The sequence below is a fragment of the Quercus lobata genome, chromosome 11, assembly GCF_001633185.2.
Source record: "Quercus lobata isolate SW786 chromosome 11, ValleyOak3.0 Primary Assembly, whole genome shotgun sequence".
In the NCBI taxonomy this organism is placed as follows: Eukaryota; Viridiplantae; Streptophyta; class Magnoliopsida; order Fagales; family Fagaceae; genus Quercus; species Quercus lobata.
The window spans coordinates 11295248-11309899 of record NC_044914.1 but is presented as its reverse complement, the minus strand read 5'-3'; the positions used below and the strand labels follow the sequence as shown (position 1 = coordinate 11309899).

The window sequence follows — 14652 nt, the reverse complement described above, 5'->3', positions numbered from 1 at the left end:
ATTTTATTTTTATTTTTTGAATTCTTTACAGTGTTATGATGCTTAGAAAAATTCTCTCAAGCTTGAAAGTTACTCTGATTGAAGTTGCATTGGGTATAATATTGAAAGAGTAACCTTTTATTCACTAATTTTTCAGCACAAACTTATAACTGAAAATGAAATAGAGGTTCCCATTTTTCACACTCATGTTACAATTCATACCCAAAATGCATGGCTATAGAATATGACATCCACTCCAAATAGTTACATGTACTATTGCACAATATTACTTAAATACAATTACTATAAAGCAACGAAACAGCCAGAATAAAATGAAAATAGTGTAAATAGTCAACAGTTTGCAACGTGACAAAATGAAGTGCAGAAGCATCAAACAAGAGTTTAATAACCTCAGCTGAAATAGCAAATGCCCAAGTAGTAACATAATTAAGTGTCATGGCCCATTCAAACCACAAGCCTTGTTAACATCGACATGGCTGAGGGCTGTCCTTTCTTCAAATCCCATCTTTCGCCCAATTCTCCTACGCCACAAGCTTGCCTCATCAACATCATGAACCTCTTCTTCCACAGCAATTTTGAAACAGATTAAATCATCAAAGGTCTTCAAGCAAAACTGAAATGACGATGCAACCCTCTTGTTTCTTAAATTCACAACCCATGATGAAACCTCTTAGAGAAGACTCTTGGAAGGACCACTGCACATTGGAATCACTCTCATCTCAGACCTCCATACAATCTCTCTCAACAAAATTTGTAACAAATATAATATTTATAACTGCTTTTTAGGAATTTACAAATAGAGAAAACAGCAAATGAGAAAGAAAGAAAAAAAAAGGTCACTGAAAGAAAAGTCACTTCCAAACTATGAATTCAAATGGAAACATGACTTTCCAACTTATACATGTGTTTGTATCTATATCGTGCAATGAATGCATTCTGTAGTTCAATTTAAGTTGTACTTTCTTCCCACCGGGGAAAAACATGGAGATATCTCTACACATCACTCATGTCTTAATCATCAAGCCAACAAAGAAGAAAGAAATGAATGCATTGCATTGCATGATCATCAGTTGATTAAAAAAAATGTTATTCATGCTTACATGTTTGCAACATAATGTGCATATCTTGCACTTGAATGCATATCAAGGAACTCCCAGCCATTTGTAGCATCCACCAATGTTTATACAGCTTCATTAGAACAGAATGTTCATCAGTTATGGATTGTTTTTTTTTTTTTTTGAGTTCAAAATCCATAGCGGAAGCTCCAGCATATTTGAGCGTAAGATTTTTCTGTGAAGCTGAAATTACCTACAGTAATAGGATATAACTATATGAGAGTAATGATTATTAACCAAAGACTAAGTCTAGTTGATCACAAACTAGAGATCATAAGAACATGAGAAGAAAAACTGATCTTGATATTATGAACAAACAATAATGATTACTTCATAACATACATTTGATGGTCACCTCTATGCACAAAAGAGAGAGAGAGAAAGAGAGAGAGAGAGAGAGAGATCAATGGTTTTGAATTAACTTAAAAGAGTATCAGATGAACCAAAGCATAGGTACGTGTTCAAACAAATGTGAAGGACCGTAAACCTAACATATAGGTGCCATATTTGCACTCCTTTTCCATATCAAATACAAATAAACACTAGGTTTTTCCTATGCCTCAGTTGGTTTTGCGTATGAGATGAACTGAAATCTTACTCACCTGAAGAAAATAGCATTGGAGTTTCTAAGAAGAATAGGATAAATGATTAATCACACACCTGATGGGTAGCTTCATTCCCTCTAAACTCCAGGATGTGAGCAATTTTTAGCAATCTTCCCTGTTTCCTGCTGGCTTCCTTCTAACTGTTTTCATTTTGCGTTAAACTGTTTCTGCATATTCAAATTGCAAATAAATTTTCCTAAACATCAGCAGCAAAAAGAAAAAAGAAAAAGGAAAAAGAAAGAAACTATAGCAGATGGTATGGCCATTTATCATCTAAGCAAGACATGGATAATTTAGAAATTTTAGTGGTTGCAATCAAGTGACAATAAGAATTATTATCTTGTTGGAACTCCAAACAGGCCTTCTTGTGATTCTGAGGCAATCTTGTCACTTGTGTCTATTTTTTTTTTCTTCTTCCTTGCTACCTTGTTTGCATTGTTCTGCAGAGTTTTTAACCATATTTAGTTATTTTCTTTGTTATTAAGAGGCATTCTATTTCAAAACTTTTTTAATCAGCGGAAATGAATTCCTGTACTTGAGCATACAAAAGCTTCAAATTTATGACTTTTTAATGTAATCTGTCTTGCTGGAACAATCACAAATATACCTAAGACAACAGCTACTCAGCCTATGAATCTTAAAACCGGTATCCTGTTATTCTTTGTAGTAAATTGAATCAACTACTAAAAGGCTATGTTGACCCATGAATCCAATGTTTTTGTTGACCAACCAGTACACATTCGTAAGTTTTAGGATTACTAAAAGGCAAAAACTTCAAATAAATAATACAAGCTTTACAACCAGGGGCTTTACAAATATTGCTATCAAAAGAGCTACTGAAAAAAAAAATGCATCAAAGTGACACTCATGGCCAACCTGTGCTAAGAAAAAATAAATAAATAATTGATTGATATGAACAAAAGACTGATTTTGAGGGAGGATTAGCACCAAGCCGTGGTCCTCAATTATAACATCATTCTATCGAACATAATTTCAACCAAAAAAAAAAAATAATAATAATAATAAGATGATGTAGTTTATGGAGCTTGTAATATCTGTGGTATCTTGTATGCAAAATTGAAGACTCAAAGTCATATGTTATTAACTAAATCTGCAAATAGGAAATAACAAGATAAGGAATCTCAATGTGACTCTTAGGAGGAAAGATATTTCAATATAAGGATTGAGATAATTAACACTCATTTTTTTCCTTGTAGATGAAGAAACACAAACTCTTAAATTTGTCTATTTTGGCATCTCATACCTGCAAAAAAAAAAAAAAAAAAAAAAAAAAGGAGAAACTTACTAGTAATTAAGGAGAAGGAAAGAAGAGAAAGTCGGCAATTTAATTAATACAGAAAAAGTGTGTATTTTAAAGGGGATGTATAAACCTTTAGGAATTGTGAAGTGGATGATCCTTAGGGAAATCTGAGCAATCTTAGAATAGTCCCCACATAATCACACCTGACATCATGATGTCAAGTAAGAAAAAGAACATTCTAAAATGTTTCCTTCACATGAATTTTGATTTCTCCAATTCCAAAGAATAAGTTATTTCAATTCCCAGCTTTTTCTCTCCCTAGTAGGAGTTTTTTCCTCTCGTTTTGAATACGAGTTGCTCCATCCCTAACCTTCAGTTCTAAGGGTTATATAGTAGCCTTTTAGTTTCTCTTTAGACAGAAACAAAAATTTCAGGTTATGGACCAGAGTATTCTCTACAATTTATAGAACTTGAAACTCACAAAAGAGGAAGAAGAAGCTATTCCTATCACTATCACAAACATCTCAGACCTCCTTGAAGAATGTTCCTTAAGTCTTTTTGGGCGGCTTCTCTCTGATAGGCAACAGAACCAACGAGCTTTGAAGAACACCCTAAGATCAACATGGAAAATGGGTTCAGACATGAGAATTGTGGAAGTGGGAAATAATATACTCCGGTTTAAGTTTAGCTCTAAGTATCAATTAGATTGGGTTGAGAGGTGTGGACCTTGGAGTTTTGACAATAACCTCCTCTTACTCTGCAGATGGAAAAAAGGGCTGACTTCCACAAATATTTCGTTCACCCATTCTCCCTTTTGGGTTCAAATTTGGGGTCTTCCTTTTAAGCATATGTCACAGGAAGTAGGGGAAGAAATAGGTAGCAAGATAGGTAGATTTATTGAAGTGGATAGGCGTTCGTGACAATCTAATCAGGCAAAATTTATGAGGGTCTGTGTGGATTTGGAGATTGATAAGCCACTTAGAAGGGGAGCTTATATTGCAAGCTCTGATGGAGAACGTCTATGGCTCTCATTTAGGTATGAAAGGCTACCTACAGTGTGCTTTATTTGTGGGAAGCCTGGGCATGATAATAAGCATTGCCCAATGTCCAAAGATTGGAGAAGTGTTTGTCCTCAGTATGGGGACTGGTTAAGGGCTGGGTGGACTGCAAAAGAGATCGGCCAGGAAAAGTACTCAAGTAAGGAAAAGAATTGTGGCGTTTCTGCAGAGCAAGGAATGCAGGAGATGGTTCGACCGGCGATTGGTTCTTTATTAGAAGGCTTCTGGGTTAGAGGTGTAGAGGGCGGGAACATAAGCATAGAGAACGGCGTTATCGGGGAAGGTGGAAACATCACACGTGTGGATGGATAGCTCCCAGGGAACGTACAAGCTATCTGTGATGTTTCGGAGCAGGTGATGAATGTCTTTGATCCTTGTGAGAAGTCACGTGGTCAACTAATTCTGGAGGTTTCTAATGAGCAAAGAGGCTCTATTTCTCATGGGCCAAAAGGCCCTGCCTCTCATGGGCCAAAAGACTCTTCCTCACAAGGGAGCCCAAGTACAAAAGCCTCTTTGGATAAAGATGAAAAAGAAACAGTCAAAGCTGCTATGATTTTTCAGGCCAAAGCAAAAGAGAAAGGAAAGCAAATCTTGGGTAAAGGCAGCCTGAAAAAAATTGCCCGTGCGAAAGGGAGAACAAATGATGAGCAAACACTCGCCCAGTTGAAAGTGATAGGTATAAAGCGCTTGAGAGGAAAGGAAACTTCAGAGGATGAGGATACTCATGCTCAAAAACGTAGATGTGAAACAGTCCCATCGGATTTTGCTGACTCTGTTTTAGAAGTGGCGACGACTGCTAGGCAGCGCCTCCGGGATCATTGATTGGCTTGGGTCTGTGTAATAGGTTGCACACACTTGTGCAACATTGGGATCCTGAGGCTGTTTCTGGTCTTGTAGTTTGGTGCTCTAGAAATGGGAGTCCAACAGGGTAATACATACGCCTTATTAGTTGGCTTGTGCTTGTAAAGCAAATCTTTTGTAGTTAGGAAGGGTCTATCTTTGGTTGCTGTTCCTGCGATGGCAGGATGGTAGCTAGGTGTCTCTTTCCTTTGTTTTGTCTTTCTTGTTGTACTTCATTTTCTTGTGGCAATGAATTTATGTTCCCCATCAAAAAAAAAAAAAAAAAAAAAGTTATTTCAATTCCCCCGTTCCACCCATAGGGCTAACCAACACAATTCGCTTGGGCGATCCTCCCTTGTTTCCCTTTGACTACTATTTATTTATTTTTTATTGTGCTTATAAATTCTTCATATGGAATCGCAAATAATTGCATAAAACATTAGCATTGAAGATGATAAAAAAAATTCTTTTTTTTAAGGTTCTATGATTGCTAAAAAAAAATGATATGCAGAAGTATATGACCAAGCAGTGTTAAAACAAGCACCATTTTAATCCCGAAATTGGAATATTTTGGACATGAGAAATCATATGCCAATCATCGCAACTGATTTTTTTTTTTTCCAAAAAAAAAAAAAAAAAAAAAAAAGAAGGGAATCATCACTTTGTTGTTGAAAATTGCAGAGCCTAAAAGTTGAGCACCAACTATGAGGCCCAGGATTTTTTAGGCTTCAATTGCTTCTGCAAGTGGCTTAATTGAGCTGTTTTCTATTTCCAGAGCCCAAAATTTAAGAAACAAAATGAAGGGAAGGGGTTTACTAAAAAAATGTGCTGTGAATACCAAAACCCAAAAGATAAAGAAGGCATTTCAGATTGATTTATGATATTGGACTAAAAGTAGAAATAAGTGTTTTGAGAGTTGAATAAGGAAGAAGTCATCTACATTCATCCCTGGAGTCTTTAGTTGAGTGCAGAAGCTAAATTTTTATATGACTTTTAAAAAGTGTCAGTTTAAATAATTAATGTTAAATAAAAAAAAAAAATATGATTTACAAATTTTCCCAAAAATAATGTGGGGCTTTTCTTTACTTAAGCGTGGAAGATAAGGAGCCGACATAATGAAATAGTAGTAGGTGCGACATAAAAGGAGGCCCAAATCTGAAAAACCAAGCACCCCACAAAAACCCAGTACCCACCATGGGTGATCGGATCTCCAGCTCAGCAATAAACATAGCAGCCATGAAAGGCTTGCTGTAATCCTCAATTCCCAACCATCCCCTAAAATTCTTTTCATTAAAAAGATTCGTCCAGTTCTTATAGATGAATTGCATGATTGACATCTACAATGGTCAATGAAAATGAATGCCCAATTAATGCAACTTCTAGACTCACACATATGGCAAGAAAAGACAAAACAAGTGCTGTTGCATTTTAAGACATCACAAACAAAGAAAATACAGATCTTAGCAGATAGAGAATAAATTAGCAACTTTAGCTATCTAAATTAAAATAAAATAAAAAAAAGAAGGAAAATTCTATAAACTAAATAATGATATGCAAATCTGCACAGTTATTACCCTTGCTTATGATATAGTCAAAGGACCCTAGCTGAGTAACTGCTTATGAAGCATTTCAATAAATCTTTGGTGATTAAGTATGTAAGGTTGAATTTAATCAACCATTCTGTTGGCTTTATTCCATGCCAATTTGCTTGTAATTCAACATTTAGAAACCATATATTTAGGTGGAAATTATGTAAGAGTAGTGTGTGTGAGAGTGTGAAGAAAAGCTCAAGATTGTGCACTCAGCAAGGGACTCGCGATTGGATCTCGCGGCTTGCTCGCAGCTTGCAAGTTGCTAAAAGTTGCACACGTGTGGAGCATGCAGAGGAGCTGAACAGTCATGTCAGCTGGAGCACTACAGGACAAAAGGTTTAGACTGGCCATTCAGTTAGCTCGCAGCTTGGACTCGCGACTTAATCAAGTCTCGAGGCCAAGTCGCCAGTCCACTCTATTTAGGAAAAACTGACTCTTCGCATTTCATATACACACTAGTATAAATACCCCTTATACCCACGAAATGTTGAGAGCTTCTAGAGAGAATTTTGAGAGAAAAACTCTAGAGAAAAACAAGATTGACTCATCCACAATCTTAATCCTTTGATTCTCCAAATTCCTCTACTTTCACCCTCTCCATCGTTACATTCTTAAGAGGTACATTAGCCAAATCATTTTCTCACCATACCCATATCTGCAAGAAGGCTATTTGGTGCTTGGGAAGCAGTTAGGAAGGGACCAATTGATATTGGTTGATGCTATGGGTTATAGTGTAATCTGGTAAGCTAAAGAAGACAAAGGTTCGATGTAACCTCGTTGGAGCAAGAAGCTTGGATGGCTTAGGTACACTGGATAAATTAGGCTTGGAGCGTCTTCTGCTATTCATGTATCCCAACTTCATTCTTTAGTGGATTATTGACCGCTTGGAGGGCGGCGAAGAGGTTTTATGCCGAGGATTTCGATTTCCTCTTCGATAATACATCGCTGTGTTGTCTTTGTGTTTGCATCTCTCTTCCTTAATCTTTTTCATTTAATTTCTATTGTGGTTGTGATTTTATTTGGCTTAAATTGTTCTATCAATTCTGTTTTAGCTTTTTATCATATTTCGCACATATATTGTTTGATAATTAGCTTGAATTGGCAACTTGTAATATGGGGGTCTAAATGTTCAAGGTGTTTTACACACTAATTGAACATTCAAAGTATGCATTAAGTGAGTGTCAACTCATCTATATAATAAAGCCATACAAAATTACACACTAAAGGTGTCAGAAGTGATTGTCAGCCAACCAAGTAAATCCAACAGCGAGAGCTTGTTTTCCATGTCTGAACTCCGCTTTATCATCAATGGCAGATTTCTTTGATGCTGCCAACCACATTTGTGTATGGAATACCAGAGTTAGCCAAATACTGCTCAGCCTTTCTCTTCCACAGCCATTCTACCAAACAAAATTTTTAGAATTTAGAGACAAAAAAGAGAGAACTATAATAAGATGATGTAGAATACGGAACTTATAATATTTGTAGTATCTTGCATCAAAAATTGAAGACTCAAGTCATATATGATTAACTAAATTTGCAAATGGGTATAACATTATAGCAAGATAAGGATTCTCAAGATAAGGATTGAGTTGGGAATTAGCGGGAATGTTGATTTTGCTGGAATTTGAGTTTTTTCAAAGGCAGGACAAAGCAAAGATTTCAAAGCTTAAGAATCAAAACGAAAATTGTAAAAGCTATATTGAAGCTAAAAATTGTGTAAAAGCTATATTGAAGCTAAAAATTGTAAAACTTGAAAGTAAGATAGAAGACTACCTGAGAACTTGCACTTCATTTGCTCCCAACTCAAGGATATAATCAATTTTGGACCATCCTCCCCTGTTTTGCAATATCATAATTGAAGAAAATAGAGAAGTTTAAAATAAATAAATAAATAAATAAATAAAATCTAGAAATGACACACTGAAGAATGTACCCGAGGAAGTGTATTCCGTAGTTGAACTTTTCTCAAATTAAGCAACCTTTTCAACGTAAGGAAAGTTTTGGGATGTGAGAAATATCAGTCCAGTCCTCTTCAATTTCCTTATGGCATTTTTGCTCTAAGTGGGGGACATTTGAAGATTTCCAAAGTGTGTAAAGAGGTGAGATGACTCATCTTTCGAGAAGTGACATCAAATTGTGACACTCCAAAATCTCTAATTCCTCCAGAGAAGTTAGATTTTTAGACCCCTCCACTGGCAGAGACTCCAAGTCTTGCATCATCCACAACGCAATTGCTTTAATTTGGAGAAAGGAGGAGAGGAGGAGGAAGAGGAAGATGACAGAAATGAAGAAGCCCCTCCTATTGTATTCATCGTCATCGCAATTGTCTGTTGCAATGGCTTAAAGCTGGTCCTTGTCAAATCAAGTCCTTCAAGATTTGGAAATAGCGGCATGCAAGTCATCTTTGGGCAACCCCATAAACGAAAATAAGAAAGACACGAAAAGGACAGCAAGTGTCACGCCCCAAACCCCAAAGGGTCCAAAGCATGAGAGAAACGTCTCAAGTACCTGTAAATTTTTCCTTTTTGACAATTCAATCCACATAATTATTATTAAGTGCCAACAACAAGAATTATCATAATTATCCCATAGAATATACTTTCAGAGTAAGTCAGAGCTCTAAGCATTAATCATAAGGACCATAGGCCACAAAAGAATAGAGGTCTGAAAACAACAATTACATAACAATCGCTTGTCCCATCAGTGGAAATACAGTCATAACCACTATAATATACAAAAGCATGAGTCAAGCCTAGTCTAAGATATACACCATCTAATATATCCATTACACAAAAATTCAGCCTCCATCAGTAGTTAGTCTAACTACTATTAGCCACCAAAAAGCTGTCTCAAAAGATTGTTGCCTACTCTGAAAAGTTATAAAAATAATAGAATGAGACAAAACTCAGTAAGTAGCACAATAATGGGGGTGGGGGAAATGTAAGTTTCATTTTCAATAATAATAATATGACAAGAATGATTACATAATGAAGCACAAGTTTCTCGAAGTAAATACCTTGAAACTATATACCATAATTTGTGAGTATCAACAGTATAATTTCTAAAATCATAATATCTAACATGAGATAAATTATCACAAATCTACCACACTACCACATAGACCGGTCAGGGGATCCACCCATTCACAACTGGCATGATATTATCCTCTCTGGTATGCAGACTCTTGGCCCCATGGACAACAGCCTCACCCATACCCTCAAGGTTTTTCTCTCCCCCTATGGGCAGCAGAGAGAGCGCGTCAAATAGGACCTCTCTTGCATGTGGTCTCTTGGCCCCATGGACAGCTGCCTCATCCACACACAATCAAGGAACCTCTTCCCCCCATGGACAGCAGGGAAGAATGCGTCATCCAAAGTGAAAGGGCTCTGACCTAAATTTGATTCCATTGTCACAAAGACTACGGAAATCAAATCGGGTGATCACCAGGAAATCACACATGGTATAGGGCTAAAATCACCTAAACTCACAAGTTACCTTACTTTGAAACACATAGTTCATATCCAATTAATTTTAGAAAACCTTAAATAATCTAACTTCTACAAAGTTTGTAAGGTTTTCAAACTTCATTCTTGTCAAAAGATTTTCTAACAATTTGTCAAATAATACAAGACAAGATAAGCATCTTTAACTTTTCAATACACCATAAAATCAATGATTTTCTTATCAAAGATTAAATAAAAGATGCTCATTTTTCCATATCAATAATTCATGCATTTCCCCAAATGTAATATCAAATATGATGCATTTTTCATATATAGTAAGGGTCATAACACAATACTTTTAAGAAAGCATATATCCATATATATCATTTTCCAAAATGTGTTTGACTCAAAAACAATATTTATAAGATACGATTATTTTCCAAAAATACCCATTAAAAAGCTACTTACCTCGCAACCACAAAATCCTAATTCTCCAAGCTCCAAGGGGAGATTAGCTAGAACCTAAAGAATGTCAAGCAAATCTATCACAATGAGCACAAAGCTTGAAATTGTATCTAACTACAAATTAGGAATTGCCAAGTAAGAACTCAATTAAGCAAGCCTAGAATTTAACCTCATATGAAATGTATTCTACTTCCAAAATTTCTCAAAACACTTTAATTTGCAAGGCATAGACTCCCATTTATACTCATAAATCTTTCAAGGTGTCATATCTAACATCAAAACCTCCACACTTTACAAGTGCTTCCCACAAGATTTTTATAACATCATCAAGTGACCCATGACACTAAAATCATAATTTTCTCCAAGACAAACAATTTAAATCTTTAACTAGCTCCAAGTAATCAATAAAAATTATATTCATCATTTATCACATATTATAACTCAAAACCTCTAAATTTTCATCACAACAAGCCTTAGATAACTATCATTGTAAAAATCATGAACTCACTCATCAAATACATCCACCAAGACCAAAATCCATACATATAAACACATGAATATCATTTCCAAAGCTCTTAAATCACATGAATAACATTACTAAAGCTTGAGTAAAATAACCTCAAACAAGAACATAATACTCATAAAAAAAAAAAAAGATTTGAACTTTTACCTCAAATAAAATAATGAAGATGCTTTGGAGTTCCTAAGTATTTTTCCGGTGATCTTGCCGGAAAAATGATGGTGAGATAGTGTATTTTGGAGTGGAGGCTGGCGGTGAGTGTGTGTGTGTTTCAGCAAAATGAAAAGAAAAGAGAGAAAATGAAAGAAAGAAAGAAGGGAGAGAGCCGGCCAAAAGAGAGGAGATGTGGGTGAAATTGAGTGGATGAGAATGATGGGTAGTGGGGTTAGGTGGGGGCACATGTGGTCCACAAAATTCTGACTTTTTTTTTTTTTTTTTTTTTTTTTTTTTTTTTTAAACTCACGGGATGTTACAGCAAGGGTATGTGTTGTCATTGCCACATTGCCATTATCCATGTTAGGACATATGTGAATCATGTTAGGAACATATGTCATTTGAATTGGCTAATTCTATGACAAAACGCACTTTACTTGTAATTGGATAAATCTAGAATGTGTTTAATGTTTCAAGGAATAAGAGTTCAAGTCCAAGTGTTAAAGCCATGCAGGTCTATCCAAGAACAAGTGAAGAAGTGTTGGATTTTAAAGCTCGACAGCTAACTCGACAAATAGAATCTATTGAGGTTTAAAAGGCATCTTTTATCCGATACTTGATAGCTTCTAGATAGATAACCTATCTATCGAAATTTACAAAAATTAGTTTTTCAGATCTGATTTCTCACAAATCTGTATATACATGTCTAGGCTTTCTTTTCTCACAATCCTAAACATATATAAGGATTATTTTAAGGGCCGTCACAGCTAATGCAAGTGAGTGCAACTTGATGCAAAAGTTTTTCACAAGCATATTGTGACTGGAAACAATTTGTCCTAGTTCATCTTTCTCTTCAAGAAGCTGTTGTGTTTGTGCGCAGTAGGGTTTTGTAACTAAAGAGTTTCGTGATCTTCATCATGTTGATGAACTGAAGAACTTTGCAACCAACATTCTTCTCAAGTTGGTGGTTAGTTATATTCTTGGATCCGTGTATAGATTGGTTAGTCACGTACTAGGAGCTGTGCATTGAAAGGAGAGATTGTTACTACAGAACAAGTCCAATTGGGTATTGGGGTAAGGGTTCAACTGTAGGTTGATATAAGGTACTGGGATTCCTTTACTTGTAACCGCTTGTTGTAATAATAATGGACTCTCGGGAGTGGTGACTTTAAAATCACTCGGTAAAGTTTTTGCCTTAGAGGTTTTCCCCATTCGTAAACAAATCACCGTGTCAACTTTATTTTCCGCTACATATTAACTTAGTTGGTAATTTGTTTGTGCTACTACACGTATTGCATGTTAATCAGATTAATTAAATAACTTGACTAATTAATTGGTTAATTCATCATAAGGAGTCAATATATTCTTGGCCTATCAATCCACAATATTTTTCCTCCACCATCCTTTTAAATTAGGGCAATAATAAAGTTTTAGCGCCACAAGGGATGGGAAAAACTTTGAAGGTGATGCCAGTGAAGCAAAGATCTCATCAGTGATATCTCAGTCTATCATATACTCCAAGCCATCCATTTCATCAATAATTTGTTTTTGGAGATATGGGAGTTGATATAACGGTGGCAAATATTGGCACTTCTTACAATTGAATATAAATAATTTAACAAGATTTGTGAGTAAAGAAAGCCAACTTGAAAATCTCACACCCCCATACCCATTCAATACCAAAGATTTTAGATTTTGATGTGGTTGGAGGCCATCCATGGAATTTTCATCATCAAGGGAATTTATGTCATCATCACCCTCCTGATTCCATCTTAATTCCAACTCACTAAGATGTTCTTTCTCTTTCAAATTTGCAACCCTGAATTCTGAGGTGGCATCTTTCACCCATGGCAAATTTATAATCTCTACTTTTCCTTTTAGGTTGTTTAGTTTGTTTAATTCTACTAGTCCATTGCAATGCTTTGAGGAACCTATAGGGTCCTTACTCACAACAAATAAGGTTAATGTTTGAAGAGAAGTCAATTGCCCTAATCGACTTGGCATATGAGTCAAATTCTCACAACCACTTATGTCAAGGTGCTTGAGACTGACCAATTTTTTAATGTCTATTGATAACTCCCTAAGGTTTTCACACATGGAGAGCTTTAATATTTGCAAATTCACCAATTTAGTAATAAAACCAGGAAGAACCTCAAGATCATTAAAAGAAAAGTCAAGGAACTTCAAATACATCAAATTACCTATGATATTAGGCAATGTCTTCAATTTTAAACCATGTAGGTCTAATGCATGCAAATATCTAAAATTAGAAATAAGTGTTTTGAAAGTTGATTCTTCCTTTGTTCCTTGATCATAGTTCCAATTATGGTATGCCAAAATGAATGTTCATATCTTATTTGCTTTAATCAATGTGCTTAAATTCTCCGCAAAGAATGAAACCTTGTAATATGGAAAAGATAGATGACGAACTTTTTCATTGACACTTTTTGCATTAGAATCAACCAATGCACATTCAATCCTTGACACTGATTGTGGAAGATCATGGATTAAATCATGCATTTTTAAACTTCATATTCATGCCTTCATCTTCTTCTACTTCTTGGAAAAAGGATCTCCAAAGTAGATCCATGAAGTACTCATTGGCAACATCCTCTAATTGTAAGTTTTCCTTTGGTGATTGAATAAATCCCTGTGTTATCCATAGTTGTATCAATGTCAGCTTATCAATGTTTGGGAAACAGTGAACAATATGCAAAACTGTTGGCAAACCATGATCAAAACATAGAATCTAGGTTTAGGCTTGCTCAAAGTGTGTTTAACTGTAAAATTGGAATTAAGTGATTGTAAAAATTATTGGACAAAATCTGCAAGGCTCAATCGATTGAAAATTAGACTCGATCGATCAAATCTCGTGCAGATTTATTTTTCTATAGAAATTTCAATTCAGCCCAAGCTCGTTTGACATGTAGGGTTTTGTGTTTTACTTCAAGTATAAAAGGAAAAACCCTAGCTATCTTTTTATCTTTTTGAGTGTTGTGTTGAATCTTCTGTGAGATCTAAAGGTGTTTACCTTCATATACACACATAGAGTTGTCAATATCAAGATTCGCATAAAAAATTTGATGATTTCTTCAATTGCTGCACAAAGAACTTTAAAGAAGATCTGAAACCTTTGAGTGGAGTCTCAAAGTCACAAATATGAGAACTTATGGTTGCAGTAAATCAAAGAAAGAAGTAGTTTGTGGACTTGAAGTTGTCACGTGGTCGTGGTAGTAAGTTTTCTACTCGAGGTAGCAATAGGATGTTAGTGGTCTAAGTTCTAATGTAAAAATTTCAATTCTTTCATACTGGATCTGTTTTACTTTAAGGATAGCTAAGTTAAATCCCCCCTAGATTTTTTACCCGTTAGGTTTACCTAGGTTATCATATCATTGTGTTCTTTACTTTTCCGCATTATTTACATGATATGATTTTATTGTATTAACCTAGAACTGAACAATTTATCTAAGTAATCACTTGGCTAAATAACTAAGTTAAACAACTTGTGTTAAGGGGTCTAAAAACGTACAAAAACAACACTTCAAATGGGATGGAAGATGATCATAACCCAATTTTAGAATCGGTAAAATACCATTC

General features: G+C 35.4%; 1 long non-coding RNA gene across 1 annotated transcript; it reads right to left on the bottom strand.

The window, feature by feature from the left end:
• Positions 1-304: 304 nt before the first annotated feature.
• LOC115967628 lies at positions 305-2190 on the bottom strand. Its single transcript, XR_004086500.1, has 3 exons — positions 1776-2190; positions 1101-1308; positions 305-695 (listed from the first exon to the last, which is right to left on the bottom strand). It is a non-coding gene; the product is annotated as an uncharacterized LOC115967628 (long non-coding RNA).
• Between the last annotated feature and the right edge of the window lie 12462 nt (positions 2191-14652).